This window comes from Schistocerca americana, chromosome 8, assembly GCF_021461395.2.
Source record: "Schistocerca americana isolate TAMUIC-IGC-003095 chromosome 8, iqSchAmer2.1, whole genome shotgun sequence".
In the NCBI taxonomy this organism is placed as follows: domain Eukaryota; kingdom Metazoa; phylum Arthropoda; class Insecta; order Orthoptera; family Acrididae; genus Schistocerca; species Schistocerca americana.
The window spans coordinates 454809764-454825845 of NC_060126.1; positions in this window are offsets into that span (position 1 = coordinate 454809764).

The following is a 16082-nucleotide window of genomic DNA, read 5'->3' on the forward strand; positions in this document are numbered from 1 at the left end:
TCACGAAAACTACATGCCTGAGGGAGTGGCGCGGACTGTAATATGTGAGTACCAGAGCTATTCTGTTTGGTAGCCGCTAAACCGACGTAAGCTTCCCCTTGGACATTGCTCATAATCTACAGTCTATGGTACATCTTGGGCCGTCATGGTATAATCAGTTCTAGTCTCTCCATAACTGCCAGAAGTAACATAGTTTCATTGTAAATATCTATCACAATTGGAGCATCATTGCATGCCTTATTTGGTCACGATTATACTCACATCAAACTGTTCAGCAGATACTAGTACACATAGTAAAATTGCTTAATAACGTTAATGGAGGATTCTGCATGTCATTCAATACAAAGAGATCGTATAGAGATGATGTATGTAGATTTTTAGCAAACCAGTCTACACTGGTTTTGCATCTGTACTGTCATACACCTAAAAAAATCGTATCTTACGCTTACATAGAAGAAAATATGATTCAGCATATTTAAAAAAATGGTTATCGTAAACTAATATATAGGAATGGTAAGGTATTCCATTATTAAGTACTTCATCTATTTTTAACACGTGCTTTGGTGTGTATGTGTTTAATTAAGCCTGTTGTTGTCAATGCAAGTGTATAGTTTTACGTCCTGCTCTGGTACAGTTTAATTACTGTTGCAATTCATATGATTTCGCTCTCCAATGGCTATGCACTGGCACACTGTTTGTGTTGTTCCCAAGCTGGATAATGCGAAATACAAAAATTATATTACTTTACTGAATAATTAGCACTTTCAGAACATAATTAGACATACTAGACGGCATGCAATAAATACTGGGAACGACTGATATTTGTTGGGTCTGTAATGGGGTTCTCCTTCATCTAAGAATTCTTGACTGCTTTCTCAGAATCTTCATTACTATAGTGCACTGTCTGGTCTAAAGTGTCCGGACACATGTTAGTACAGTAATAGGCTGTGAGATGTGTCATCCCATCGTTTCAATAGTGAACCCTACCGAGGGCGCTTTTCAGGAGGTGTGAGAGTGTGTTTGGACGAATGACTGCCCATTTTTCCCCAAGAGTCGAAACCGATATATTGGACACTGGGATCTGGAGCGAAGTCGAAGTTCTAACCAGTCCCAAAGGGTTTCACTGGACTCAGGTCGAGAATTTGGTAGGAGAGCTCATTTCTGTAATGTTGCTTTCCATAAACAATTGCCTCAAAGATGTTGCTTTACGACAGGGTTCATTATTATCATGCTCACACGGTCATCGTTTCCGAATTTATTCTTTTACAGTAGACTGATCACGACGTTGCAAAATGTCACCATTATCCTTCCACATTTATCATTTTAAGCTCAGTAATAGGACTGCAGCCTAAATACGAAAAACCACCCCCGTGCCGTGAACACCATGACATCCGTATATCATTGTTGGCACTATATGTGATAGCAAGTAACGTTCTCCGAGCAATCATCCAACCCAAACCATTCCATCGGAATACCACAGTGTATAGCTTGGCTCATGCCGCAAATGAGTCGTCTTTTGTGATCCATTGTCCAGTCGCGTAGCACTTTTCACCACCGCAAGCGTCGCTTAGCAATGACTACATAAATGTTTGCTTATGAGGAGCTTCCATGCCATTGTATTACATTTTTTTTAAAACTCCCTACGCACAGTATTGTCCTAGGTGGACTGTTGGTAGCACACTGGAGCTCACGAGCAATTCCTTCCAATGGTTTCATCCTATTTTTTACAACCACACTCCGCAACCTACTCCCGATGGTCCCTGTGTCCCAGTATCTGCATCATCTTTGTTTCGCGTTTCGACTTCACAATCACATCACCAACATTCGATCTGGGCATCTTTAGAAGAGCTGGAATATCTCTGCTTGATTTGTTACTCAACTGACATACAATGAGTAGTCTCCTGACCCACACGCTCTGTTGTGACTTCTCTGCCGACAACACACTGCTCCCTGACTCATTTTACAGTGGTGACTCCACCTCTCATGACATCTGCATTAAACAGGGGCGAGCGGATACTATTGATCAGGTAATGTATGTTGTAAATTAGTTTACATCTGAATTTATGGTTCAAATGGCTCTGAGCACGATGGGACTTAACTTCTGAGGACATCAGTCCCCTAGAATGTAGAACTACTTAAACCAAACTAACCTAAGGACATCACACACATCCATTCCCGAGGCAGGATTCGAACCTGGGACCATAGCGGTCGCGCAGTTCCAGACTGTAGCGCCTAGAACCGCTCGGCCACTTTATGTGCATTTATGTCCAAAGTCGTAAGAAATACTGTCTGCCAAGCTTGCATGAGTTCCCCGTGGTGACTGAAAATCACGTTAAAAATCCGAAATTCACATAGATTATGGATCTCTATAGTGTCTCTGGCAATGTCAGAACACTACTACTAATTTTAATTACGATTCGAGCTATACATTTTTTTTCTTAAAATAGGCGTTCGGATTGTTTTCCTAATGGGAATTGTCGAACAGAAAAACTTTCATCACCGGAGTCGGCAACACAGAGGGAGCCGACAGTGCTAATTTTCCATTGTTCTATTGTTGGCTGGTAAATTTCAGCCCTCTCGCTGTCAAATACCAACTAATTTAAACAGGACTGTAGCTACAAGAGAAGTCAGGATAAGACATATAAAAGCTACAGAGCCGTTTTGGGCTTGCATTCCCCCTGAAAACGAAGTCCTCAATCATCTGAAAACAAAAATAGTGGTCCCAGCATGAATTGCCTCCCTTTCTGTCTTGCCTCTTAAATAAAACGCATTGAAATGCTCAGACACTTCAAAATACTTGAGGATTATGGACGGGAAGTTCAATCTCTCATTGCCCTCTTATAGGACTCTTATTTGACTTGCAACTTATGCTTGTGTCATTGCCCATCTGAATATCGGATTATTTAGCTAAGACAGATTTGCATGGGCGCTTTCTTACTGAGCGCCAAATCGTTGTCCAAAAACCCCAACAGCTCGTCTCAGCACTGGCGTAGATCCTCAACACTGGCATCTAACTACACTCCTGGAAATGGAAAAAAGAACACATTGACACCGGTGTGTCAGACCCACCATACTTGCTCCGGACACTGCGAGAGGGCTGTACAAGCAATGATCACACGCACGGCACAGCGGACACACCAGGAACCGCGGTGTTGGCCGTCGAATGGCGCTAGCTGCGCAGCATTTGTGCACCGCCGCCGTCAGTGTCAGCCAGTTTGCCGTGGCATACGGAGCTCCATCGCAGTCTTTAACACTGGTAGCATGCCGCGACAGCGTGGACGTGAACCGTATGTGCAGTTGACGGACTTTGAGCGAGGGCGTATAGTGGGCATGCGGGAGGCCGGGTGGACGTACCGCCGAATTGCTCAACACGTGGGGCGTGAGGTCTCCACAGTACATCAATGTTGTCGCCAGTGGTCGGCGGAAGGTGCACGTGCCCGTCGACCTAAGACCGGACCGCAGCGACGCACGGATGCACGCCAAGACCGTAGGATCCTACGCAGTGCCGTAGGGGACCGCTCCGCCACTTCCCAGCAAATTAGGGACACTGTTGCTCCTGGGGTATCGGCGAGGACCATTCGCAACCGTCTCCATGAAGCTGGGCTACGGTCCCGCACACCGTTAGGCCGTCTTCCGCTCACGCCCCAACATCGTGCAGCCCGCCTCCAGTGGTGTCGCGACAGGCGTGAATGGAGGGACGAATGGAGACGTGTCGTCTTCAGCGATGAGAGTCGCTTCTGCCTTGGTGCCAATGATGGTCGTATGCGTGTTTGGCGCCGTGCAGGTGAGCGCCACAATCAGGACTGCATACGACCGAGGCACACAGGGCCAACACCCGGCATCATGGTGTGGGGAGCGATCTCCTACACTGGCCGTACACCACTGGTGATCGTCGAGGGGACACTGAATAGTGCACGGTACATCCAAACCGTCATCGAACCCATCGTTCTACCATTCCTAGACCGGCAAGGGAACTTGCTGTTCCAACAGGACAATGCACGTCCGCATGTATCCCGTGCCACCCAACGTGCTCTAGAAGGTGTAAGTCAACTACCCTGGCCAGCAAGATCTCCGGATCTGTCCCCCATTGAGCATGTTTGGGACTGGATGAAGCGTCGTCTCACGCGGTCTGCACGTCCAGCACGAACGCTGGTCCAACTGAGGCGCCAGGTGGAAATGGCATGGCAAGCCGTTCCACAGGACTACATCCAGCATCTCTACGATCGTCTCCATGGGAGAATAGCAGCCTGCATTGCTGCGAAAGGTACACTGTACTAGTGCCGACATTGTGCATGCTCTGTTGCCTGTGTCTATGTGCCTGTGGTTCTGTCAGCGTTATCATGTGATGTATCTGACCCCAGGAATGTGTCAATAAAGTTTCCCCTTCCTGGGACAATGAATTCATGGTGTTCTTATTTCAATTTCCAGGAGTGTATATGCGTATCTCTCCGAGTCCCGAAGGAACACCGCTCTCTCCTCCAGCTTTCTGCTCGTGGCCGCTTGCTTTTACTCGTCCCCGCTCGTAGATATAGGACTCATCGTCATCACCTGGTCTGCTGCCGGCCCAGTGTGCCACAACTGCCGACGTCACGCCACGTGATGTCCTGACCTCGTGTAGAGGGCGAGGCGCTGTTTTTTTTGGCAGCAGACCTGCCTGAAAGCTCCGTCGCAACGAAAGCTGCACCCGGGATGCCTTTTTTACGTCCACAAAAAGTATTTGTCTCACATTTACAAAATTATGATCAGACGTTACCCCGTTTTATCAAGTTGTTTAATCTTCAATAAAAGGGTTTCGATATGTGTTGCTAATGGAACCAACGTTCGGCCACAGTTGCAAATGAGGGCAACGAGTTAAATACAGAGCTATTGCCACGCTATAATTGATTATTAAAAGAAAGTGTATGATAATTGCAATGAAAACTGTTCCAATAATCATGGGTCCATTAAAAATCTGTTTGCGACGTGATTGCCGAAGTGTGGATACAAGACACCGCTGACTTCAACGTAAATTATTGTCGTTCTTAATACAAATGCATCAGAAATGTAAACTTTTCAGTTATGTCCCCAGCTAATTGGGCTGAAATTTCACCATGGTTTACCTTAACCACAAATATAATCCCACTTCATCACCTTAAATGTTGCAATGCACTGTACATTCATACCTGTTAAAGAAGGCGCTCCACGTATCTTCCCCGCATTTGGGTCCAGTAATACATTCTGCACTCCAGTAACATTCATAACGCACAGTTACGAATACAGTTGCAGTCTGTTCACAGGTTTACAGTTTTAACTAGCTGTATAACTAACGTTTCGCAGAGGCTCCCCGTGTTACCACGGAAATATTACGTTAATAACGAACCGCACGCACGCTACCCCCACACTAAGGCATATTTAGGAAACGTTATATTATAATACCATTGTAGGAAGGACAGGAATGTATCGACGCCAGAAGACTAGCAAGTTGGAGAAATAAATGTAGAGGATCGACTGTTGGTGCAGAGACTGGAAGTTGATCTGGGAAGTAAATAACTGTAACCTATTAAACATATGAGTGTCACTCAATAATTAAAGAGACAAATTGGTCTGGGGAAAAAACTGTTTGTTGGTCAAATTTGGTACTTTTATGGCTTTAAGTTGGCATCACTGAGATGAGCCCTCATCAGCTGATGTATCAACATTGTTTTGTTTATAACCTCAAAACTACGTTTCAAGATGGCGAGTCCGCTTGAAACGTCCATATTAGTTGAACAACGTTCTGTTACTCGTTTTTACCTGCTGAAGGTGAAAAACAAGTGAATATACACTGTGGAATGTCGAAAGTTTATGGTGAAGGTTGTATGAAAAGTGCAAATTTTTAAAAGTGGGCAGAGCAGTTCAAAAATGGTCGCGACTCAGTGATTACGAACACCGTTCTGGCCAACCAGCTGCAGTTTCAACTCTCTCACTTGAAAGTTTAATTAATGACATTATTTGTGCCGACCACCGCATGACTGTGGAAATGACAGTTGATTAGCTTCAAGTTAGTACTGGTACAATTCATAACATTATCTGTAACAAGCTGAAGTACCGCAAAACTTGGGCAAGATGGGTCCCAAAGGAACTGACGTGGCTACACGAGGAAACATGGTCGAGAGTTTGCACAGAGCTAAAGGAACGTTATCAAAGAGAAGATGAGTACTTCCTCAAAAAAAATTTTAACTTGTGATAAAACTTTGGTTCACTATTATGAGCGAGAATCAAAAAGATGAAGCATGGAGTGGAAGCACACCAACTCGCCTGTCAGGAAAAAATTCAAAACCCAAGGATCAGCAGCAAAAGTCATGTTGACGGTGTTTTGGGAAGCTGGAAGTCCAGTTTTTGAGATTGTCTCGAAGAGCAGCGTACAATGAACAGCCAATACTACTAGGATTTGCTTTTAAACAAGGTGAGGCCAGCCATGAGAGAGAGACGTCTTGGATCTCAGAGGAGAGATACGATACTCCAGCAAGACAACGCACTTCCTCATATTGCTCACCTAACCCGTGAAAGCATCGACAAAATGGGCTAGGAAGTACTGCCTTATCGCCCTTACAGTCCTGATTTAGCACCTAGCGATTTCCATTTGTTTGATGCGCTGGGGGAGGCATTACGTGGGAAGAGGTTTCGGGACAACGAGCACGTGAAAATGTTTGTCGGAATTTGGTTCAAACATCAAGATAAAGAGTTCTTTGCAGCCTGAATAAAAGGGCTTGTAGCCCGTTCGAACAACTGCATAAATTTTCAAGGGGATTATTTTGAAAAGTATAAAAAGCATTGTTTTGTGAAAATAAACGCGTTTTCTCCAGACCAATTTGTCTCTTTAATTATTGAATGACCCTAGTAAGTAGTAAAAGAGATCCACTATGTGTTAGCGACAAATCGCCGGCTGCAGTAACTAGCTAAAATAGCTAGAAACAACCATCCGGAGCTATCCATAACACTTGTATCATTACACACCAGTCTGGGGCCTTTAGCAAATAATGCGGAAGATCGAACAAGAGAAGCACGTTATATCACGGGATCGTCTAGTCGGAGCCAGAGTCTTACGCAGATGCTCAACACCGTCAAGTGGCAGACGTTGTAAGAAAGGCGTTGTGCATCGCAGAGAAGTTCATTGCTGAGATTCCGAGAACGTACGTTCCAAGAAGAATCAATCAACATATTACTTCCTCCCGTAAATACCTCTAAAAACTAGTACAAAGACAAAATCACAGAAATTATTTATAGAGAGATTGGCCAACAACCATTCTTCCGACTTACCTACCGCGAATGGAACAGTGGATGGTGCGGGGGATGGGGGAGGGAGGGGGGAGATAGTGGGATTAAGAGTAACCTCCGCCTACCGAAACACTAAGACGATCTCCTTCATAGCGTGTTGATCCATTTGTGGAACGCAATACAGGTTGGAAGTATGAGGCATCACATGTCGACATACACGTCACGCAGTTTTCGTACCTTACGAACTAATAGTTTGTGTGAGGCGGAGCGCCCGATAGCAACTCACATATGTCCCACCGGGTTCAGATCAGGCAAATTTCGCGAACAAGTTATCAGCCTGATTTCACTGTCACGCTCCATTACCACTGTATCACGATCAGCATCGTCCTGTGTGATGCTCTGGATGGCAGCATGTCCGGTCTCGACGATCGACCTTACGTATTGAGAAATTTATTCATACATTTTCATTGACACCGACCCAATCTTGATGATTCGCCCGTCCACCACTACTCCACAAATCCAATCGTAATTGACGATACAGTTTTGTCAACACTCGAACAGGTAGGGATCCTTGCCGCGAAGCCGCATGTTTAACAATGTGCGCTTAACGGTGTGCTCCGAAACACACGTGTCTGCACCAGCAACGTACTCTGCTGTCAGATCCACTACACATCGCCGCCTCTCATGCTTTATAGAAGCAAGGAAGGTTGGGGTTTAACGTCCTGTCGACATCGCGTTTATTAGAGATGCAGCACAAACACTGTTTCAGGGATGGGGATGGAAATCGGCGACTCCATTTTCAAGCAACCATCCCGGCGTTTTGCTGGAGCGATTTGGAGAACTAATGGAAAACCTAAGTCAAGATGGCCGGAAGCGGATTTAATAGGTCGTCCTCCAGAATGCTGGTCCAGTGTGTTAACCACTGCGTCGCCTCCCTAGGTTGCTTTACGGAGCGGCTGCAGACGTCCACCACGTTGTCGCTTATTCGTGGGCTCACGAAAGTAACTCGCAAACAGCTCACCAGCTTCGCCGTTTCCCAGATGCGCCGTGCCATAAAAATCTGCCCCAGGTCAAAACCACTTATCTCAGTCGTCTTTCCCGTTGCAAATCGTATCGTCTTTAGAGCAATTAACCATTCATCTCCTTCGCAACGTCATCAGGCGGCATTCGATGTTGGCTCGGGCAGTAAGTCTTGGTTCATTACACACTGGACAGGTGCCTAATGCAGAGCCTTCGCTATTGTCCACCTTCAGCGGTACTGCCCCGTGGGTTTGTTTGAGCTGGAGCAGACTGTCCGCGACGGCGGCTGTTCGACAGAATGAGCTGAGCGCCTCCCGCGGAGCGAGCCGGTGTATCGGCAGCAGATAACCCGCCCTGCCGGCTGCAGACAATCGCTACCGGCGATGGGCATTCCCAGCAGGGGGTGACAGCTCGGGGAGGTAACAGCGGTCTTTGGGCGCACAGACACACAGCCAGGTATACTGTCTGTATCTACCTCGGCGATGCCGGGACGAGATGATTACCTCGTCACACCGGCTTGACTTTCCGATTCGTATGGAGTTGTGGGGGTCCCCACGACCGTTCTACGACCGTCTGTATTACGCAACTTTGTTTCATTTCCTCTGCACTGACAAACATTATCTCTTTAATGTGACCGAAGAACAGGAGCGTATATGCACTCATGGGAGACCTGGAGCAAGTCTCGCGTAGGGGACACTCCACCCCTTCCCCCCACCACTCTCCACCACTATCCCCATCAAATTATCGTGTCAACAAAACGTCACCCACACATTGCACACACAGCACGTTCTTGCGAGAGTTTTAAGACGTCTCGCGTCGTGTTCTGCCAGTTAGTTCTCAAAATTTGCACTACGTTCGCTATTCAGTCAAACGAAGCTGTTACCAAACGCAACGCCTTTCTCCAATTCAGATGAGTGGACCTTACTCTTTGAAAATCTGAAGGTAGGACAGATAAGACATAGGGAGCGAAAGGTTATATACAGCTTGTATGGGAACCAGACGGCACTTATAAGAATCGAAGGACACGAAGGGGTTGCAGTAGTTGAGAAAGAAATGAATAGGGTTGTAGCCTATCCCGATGTATGTGTGTACATTGAACAGGCAGTAAGGGAAACAAAGGACAAATTTGGAATTAAACTTTAGGATGAAAAATAAAAACTTTGAGGTTTGCTGACTACGCTGAAATTCTGTCAGACGCAGCAAAGCACTTGGAAAACCAGTTGCAAGAATTGAACGTCTCCCATTAGTATTTCAAAGAGTAAGCAACACTTATGTTTATAGGAGAAAGGCGATGTATATGATCACAGCATTGTTTGATTTAGAGCGAGCTTAACAAAAATGGCGAAATATCTAGAATTGGCAGAACTCGAAGAAAGACCCCCTACATCAACAAAAGTAAAACAAAGATAATGAAATGCGGTCGAATTAAATCAAGTGATGGTGTGGGGATCAGATTAGGAAACGAGGCACTGAAAGTAGTAAACGAGTTTTGCTGTTTGGGCAACAAAATTACGATGATGGCCAATGTAGGGAGAACATAAAATGCAGAATGGTTTAAGAAGGAAAGGTATTTCTGACAAAGAGGGATCTGTTACCACAGAATTCATATTGAAGTGTTAGGAAGTGTTTCGTGAAGCTATATTTCTGGAATGTAGCTTCCTGTAGAAGTCAAGTGCCGACGATAAGCAGTTCAGATAAAAAGAGAACAGAAGGTTTGCAATTTGGCGCTGTAGAAGTATGTTGAAGATTAGATCGATAGATAGTGTAATTAACGATGAGGTGTAGAATCGAAAAGAAATTTGTGGAATACTCGACTTAACGAAGGTGACACACGCAGTGGTTACGGTTACTACAAGCCACACCACAAGTTGGGAAACGGGGCCAAATTTCTAGTAGTTTACTGTCGAGTTGAGATTTTCACACACAAATGTTTTATTCATATCTTACAGAAATTAGCAGTACGGCAATAAACAGCCTTTTAAACACGCCGCTAACGGCAATCAAGTAATTTATAGCAACAGAACAGTTTAAAAAAATTTCTTTTTTAAAAAAACACAGAAGCTAACAGTACGGCAATCACAGCCTTTCAAAACACGCCGCTAACGGCAATCAAGTAATTTACAGCAATAGAACAGTTTTAAAAAATTTAAAGAACATTAGTAAACAGGCTACTAAAGTAAATAGAGAACTTTGTTAATAAAGTACGGCGATGTAGTGAAGCTACCAACACCTCCATTAAAAAAAAAAAAAAAAAAAAAAAAAAAAAAAAAAAAACCAAAGGTCTCAGCAAACACACGATTAATGGCGATAAAGGAATGGAGGAACTTAAAAAGGTTTTTAAACCAAAGTGTCCTGGAATATCACTAGAACATAACAGATATGACGGACCCGTGTAAGGCGGCTACAAATCACCCGCTCAGGGATGCTCAGGCTAGACAGAATACTGACCCATTTAATACGCCCGTAAACACAATTGCCACTCTCAGGCTGGTCACTGCGCCGACTTTCAGCCAGCGAAAACTTGTAATAAGATGGCTTAACTTGCTGACAGAATTAGAGCTAACCTCGAACAAGGAAACATTACACCACACAGTCCTGAATGAGCGACCACATGATCAACCAACAAGAAGCATGAATTTACTCATCACACACGACAGAATAGCGAAACAAACTGCCAAAATTACACCTCCCATCGGGCAGTAACGAGAGGAGGAGGAAGATCACTGTCTTCAATTACACCGGTGTCGGGGACAGGAAACCCGATCGCCGGAGGCCACAAGTCAGAAGAGACACAGGTTACGCAAACTTATTGCTTAATGATTAAACCTTCCACTAACTTAACTTGCAATTATGCTCGAACGGGCAGTACACGACCTCCGATGGCAAGGATCCACACATCCGACCGCGCACGCGTCGCCAGTGTACCCAACACGCCACGGTCACGTGACAACACGCTCTGTCAACGGAGTTCACGTCTTCTCTGCAACGTTGACGGGTAGTGACCGCTCCTTCATGTTATGTATCTCCTTTTTAAACTCCAGTATTGAAACGGAGGAGTTAAAGAAGCTTGTAAACGTCCCACCAAAGCGAAATGAACAGCAACTACTCGTGGGGCGACTCTGTATACAACCAACCCGCGGGGAGGTCTTCCGTCAACTCCACCCGCTCGTTACACACAACCGACATACACCACGTGGCGACTCGGTACAACCGACTACGCCTGGTCCGCGCTGGCGAGCCACACTGCCCTCCCGTCTCCACCAGACTCTCTGAGCGCACCCCCTTACTTCGGCGCCACCACACGAAGTTACCACCGGTCAAAGATCTCACTTCCTCCATAGCAGTTTCCCGGAAGCAAAACGCAGATATCGATAGCAGAGGGAAAAGACAACCAAGCAGTCACTTAATGACAGACAACATATCAAACAAACATGCCAGGGGAAGAAAAGGAAAACCAATGCAATCTAAACACAAGGTGTAGCACGAGTCGATACACGGCTCAGAAGGGAATGACTGATAGTACACGTTCTGAGGCATTAATGCATTCTCAGGTTGGTATTAGAGGGGGTTATGTGGGGAAACATGGTGGAAGAAAGACCGGGGAATGCATACTGTGAGTAGCTTCAAATGGATGTAGAGTGCAGTAGTTGTTCCGAGATGAAGAGGCTTGAACAGGATAGACTAGCATGGATAGCTGCATCAAGTCAGTCTCCGGACTGAAAACCACATCACCAACTCAGTGTGAAACGTAATTTCATTTTTTAAAAGTTTTGAAGGTTACCGTCTTTCCGCATTTGACTGAATGGATGCGTCACAGGTAACAGCTGTCTTTCATAATCATTTCTTAAATACAGGGTGTACATAAAGTCCAGGAACATTGACAATTATTTATTGCACAGGAACCAAACACTGTACAGATACGATATATATGTCATTTAGAAGAGAAACTTGGTAAGTTGCCGATAGCGCTAGTCGCAAACATGGTGAGCTCACGAGCGGAGCGAGCTTTCTGTGTGTTGGAGTTCGACAAAAACAATTGTGCTACAGCTGTTCAACGGATGTTCAGAACCAAGTACGGTATCAAGCCACCAACAAGGAAAGCCAGTTACCATGGGCACAACAAATTCGTTACGACCGGTTGCTTGTGCCCGGCAAAGAGAAGCGGACGTCCCAGTGTGAGTGAAGTGAATGTGGAGCGCGTACGAGAGACATCCATAAGGAGTCCAAAGAAATCGGTGCGGCGTGCATCCCGTGAACTCGAAATCGCTCCAATGATAGTGTGCAAAGTCCTTCGACGGGAGCTGTCTATGAAACCATTCAAATTGGAGCTAGCGCAAAAGCTCAATGACGACGAGAAAGACAAGCGTTTTTGGTTTTGTTCGCAGTTGCAACAATTGAATGAGGATGGAGGTGGCATTGTCGATCGCTTAATTTTTAGCGTCGAAGCCACTTTTCACAAGCATACTAGTTGAATCTTGGGTACAAAGCAGCCACACGAATGTACTGAATTTTAGCGTGATTCCCCAAAGGTAAATATTTTTGTGCCTTGTCACGTTTAAAACTGTACGGGCCATTCTTCTTCGGCGAGAGCACTGTCACCGGATATTCCTACTTGGACATGTTGCACCAATGGCTGATGCCTCAAATGCAGCCAGACTCTCCGTTTATCTTCCAGCAGGATCGGGCTCCACCCCATTTTCATGGTGAAGTTCGTGGGCACTTGAACACGGAGCTGCAGCATCGCCGGCCGCTTGCAGCATCGCCGGCCGCTGTGACCGAGCGGTTCTAGGCGCTACAGTCCCGAACCGCGCGACCACTACGGTCGCAGGTTCGAATCCTGCCTCGGGCATGGAGGTGTGTGTGATGTCCTTAGGTTAGTTAGGTTTAAGTAGTACTAAGTCTAGGGGACTGATGGCCTCAGATGTTAAGTCCCATAGTGCTTAGAGCCATTTGAACCATTTGAGCTGCCGCATCGATGGCTCGGTCATGTTACAGAAGGGGAAAGCTGTTTCATGAAATAGGTATGAATTTTGACGGTTGCTTGTTAATGGACGCACGAGCGCGTAAACTGTTCCCGATTGCTAATAATTACTCTGCCTTTTGAATTTACTTTTTGTTAATCATATAAATCTTTTTGCCTCTCAGTACTTTTTGAATTAGCCACATTGAGGAGTCACTGCGTACTTCTCAAATGAAGTCAGCTTGCAAGAAACGCAGACAATTACAGCTTTCTTCAACAGCTATGTCAATATTGCATAAACGTATTCTGTGAGGCCGTTAATTCTGATATGATTTATTTACGCAAGTAATTGGAATTTATTGTTATTGACCGATTACACGTTCAACATTATCAAAGAGTAGTAGGTCCGACTTATTTTGACCGTCAGAGGGTATATGCTACAATATTCGTAAAAGAACCTCCCGTAGACAAAAACATTTCATCCACAAATGGATTAGTTAGCTATATGAAATAATAAGTTATGTTACCAGTTAACTGAAACGGTATTAGAGTAGCGGACTTTGCTAAAAGTTACAAATGACGCTGATCTTAGAGGAAAGAAGTTTTGTGAGAGTCTTCTCGCAAGAAGAGCCCAAAGATATGGTCCGTCGTGAAAATGCGGTCTGGAGAAGCTGTCGAATGATAGTAGTGTAGAGTGATGAATTTAATGGTCAATTGTTGGAGGAATATTTAACACTAATAAATCAGTAGAGAATGTTGTTCCAGACTGAAGCATTCGTGAAAGGTAAGGCTTCGAATCTTGCCGCATGATTTTCTTATTAAGAATTTCAAAAAAGGATATACAGAACTAGCAGTAACATCTCAATCCGTTTCACGCAAATGACTAGTAAACAAACTAATTATGAAGCATTTGGTATAATCTACAAGGAGAGGAGCAATTATCAACGGTGTGAGCAATCAAGGGAGCTGACCAATGGCGACCGTGTCACGAGTCATTGTTGAACCTAGAGACGGTTAACTGCACTTTATCACGCTTCATGGAGGTCGTGTCTATTCTCATGGGGATTAAGGTGCAGCAACGGTGACCTCGTATCGCGTATAGTGAGATAACACAGGTTGTGAGACATCGGTATTATTTTATCAACCATATGATAGTAAACTGCAATCTTTTTAGGACAGGCACCCACTCTCCCGTAACATTATAGAAGCAAGGTTAGGATTTGATGTTACATCGACGTCAATGTCGTTAAAGATAGAGCATACTCTCGGACTGGAGGAAGATGGCGGAAAAAATCGCATGTGCGCTTTAAGAGAAATACTTTCACGAACATATATTGTTTTTTGTAAAAAAAAAGTAATTAAACAGAAAGACTGTAAACTGTGGGTATTGCGAAACGCAAAGATCTCGAGGCCAGGTGGTGCCCCTGTCGCTAGGACCAGGTAGCCGGTAGCTCGAGTTTTTTAATTACTTCCAGAAACGCGCTTTCGTCGTCTGCCTTTGCAAAGTAACGGCACCGGACACCAGAGTGGACGGTAATGCGATTTTTATGAGGCGCTCAGCGACCGCAAGGAGGAACGCCTTTGGTCTGCAAACTCTTTGAGCAAGGATAGATGCAATGTAACCACTACAGACGCGTATTTTTTTCCTGTGATGTTATTGCCGATTCTTGGACGCTGTATATTCTGCATCCACCAACGATTATTTACTGACAGGATTGGCACATGCTTAGTGTACACATGTGCTTAATTAATCCTTTACGGAATGATCTGCCTACAGTGTAATGACATCTTCCAGAGCATCCGTTTTTTGCATACTTGAATGCGCAACTGGTGTTTAAAACTTTGCTTCGTTCTCTCCCACTATGCCAGAGCGCTTTGTAAAATGACATAGGATAGAGTGTTGTACTTTTAAGACCAGTAGCCAGCCCTGTGGCCATTGCCCATTTTGTTTAATACCTGTTACTAAAGTATTCTGTTTCGATGTTCAAACTGCGAGCTGATTCCGCCGTGTCATAACTGTCTCCAACAGCTCTTTCCACTAGTTCACCCGTTCTCACTCCACAGTTCTCTGTGGCGTGATACATGAGGCCTACATACTTGTATGACTACCTGTATCAACGGGTACTTACTGCCACTTAATTACAGCCCTGCTTGTGACTTGTACCATTTTTGCTACCACTAAGATCTTATAACCCACTTCCAAATTCTGTTCCTCACAGTGATCAAAATGTACAAAACGTATTGCGCAATAAGCCGGAAACTGTGCTAACCCGCTGGGCCATGTCACTGGAAACATTGTGCTGCTGTGGTATTCAGTTCTAAGAGTAGTTTCATCTAATCCTCGACACTAGGCTATCCTGAGCAAGGCTCATAATCTATACGTAATTACTGCAAGCTACAACCATTTGGACCTTACTGAGTACTGTGGCCAAGCCGTCAACTTCCTAAACAACTTTTGCCTTCCGCACTTCACATCACAAAACTGAATTTTCCTTGATGCCTCAGAAAGCATCGTATCAACACTGCTATTCTAAAATATTGCACTTCCCTATAGAACTTTGAGAATTTTGGTACAGAACTTCTAAAACTCTATTCGCCTTTGAAATGTCAAATATTTACGAAAGAAGCATAGTCTACAAGTGAGATGGAATATTATAATGAAGGACAAGATTGTTTCCAATATTTTACTCATGGAAACATATCAACTGTAAGCACATATCTATACAATGACATGCTATTTTACAGATGATATCTAAGTTGAATATTAGACATATTGATGAAATTTTCATTTAATTTGGTCTTTGTGTAAAATATTATGTATCGCAAGTGCATTACTCCATATTCATACTTTAAATGATTGAAGCAC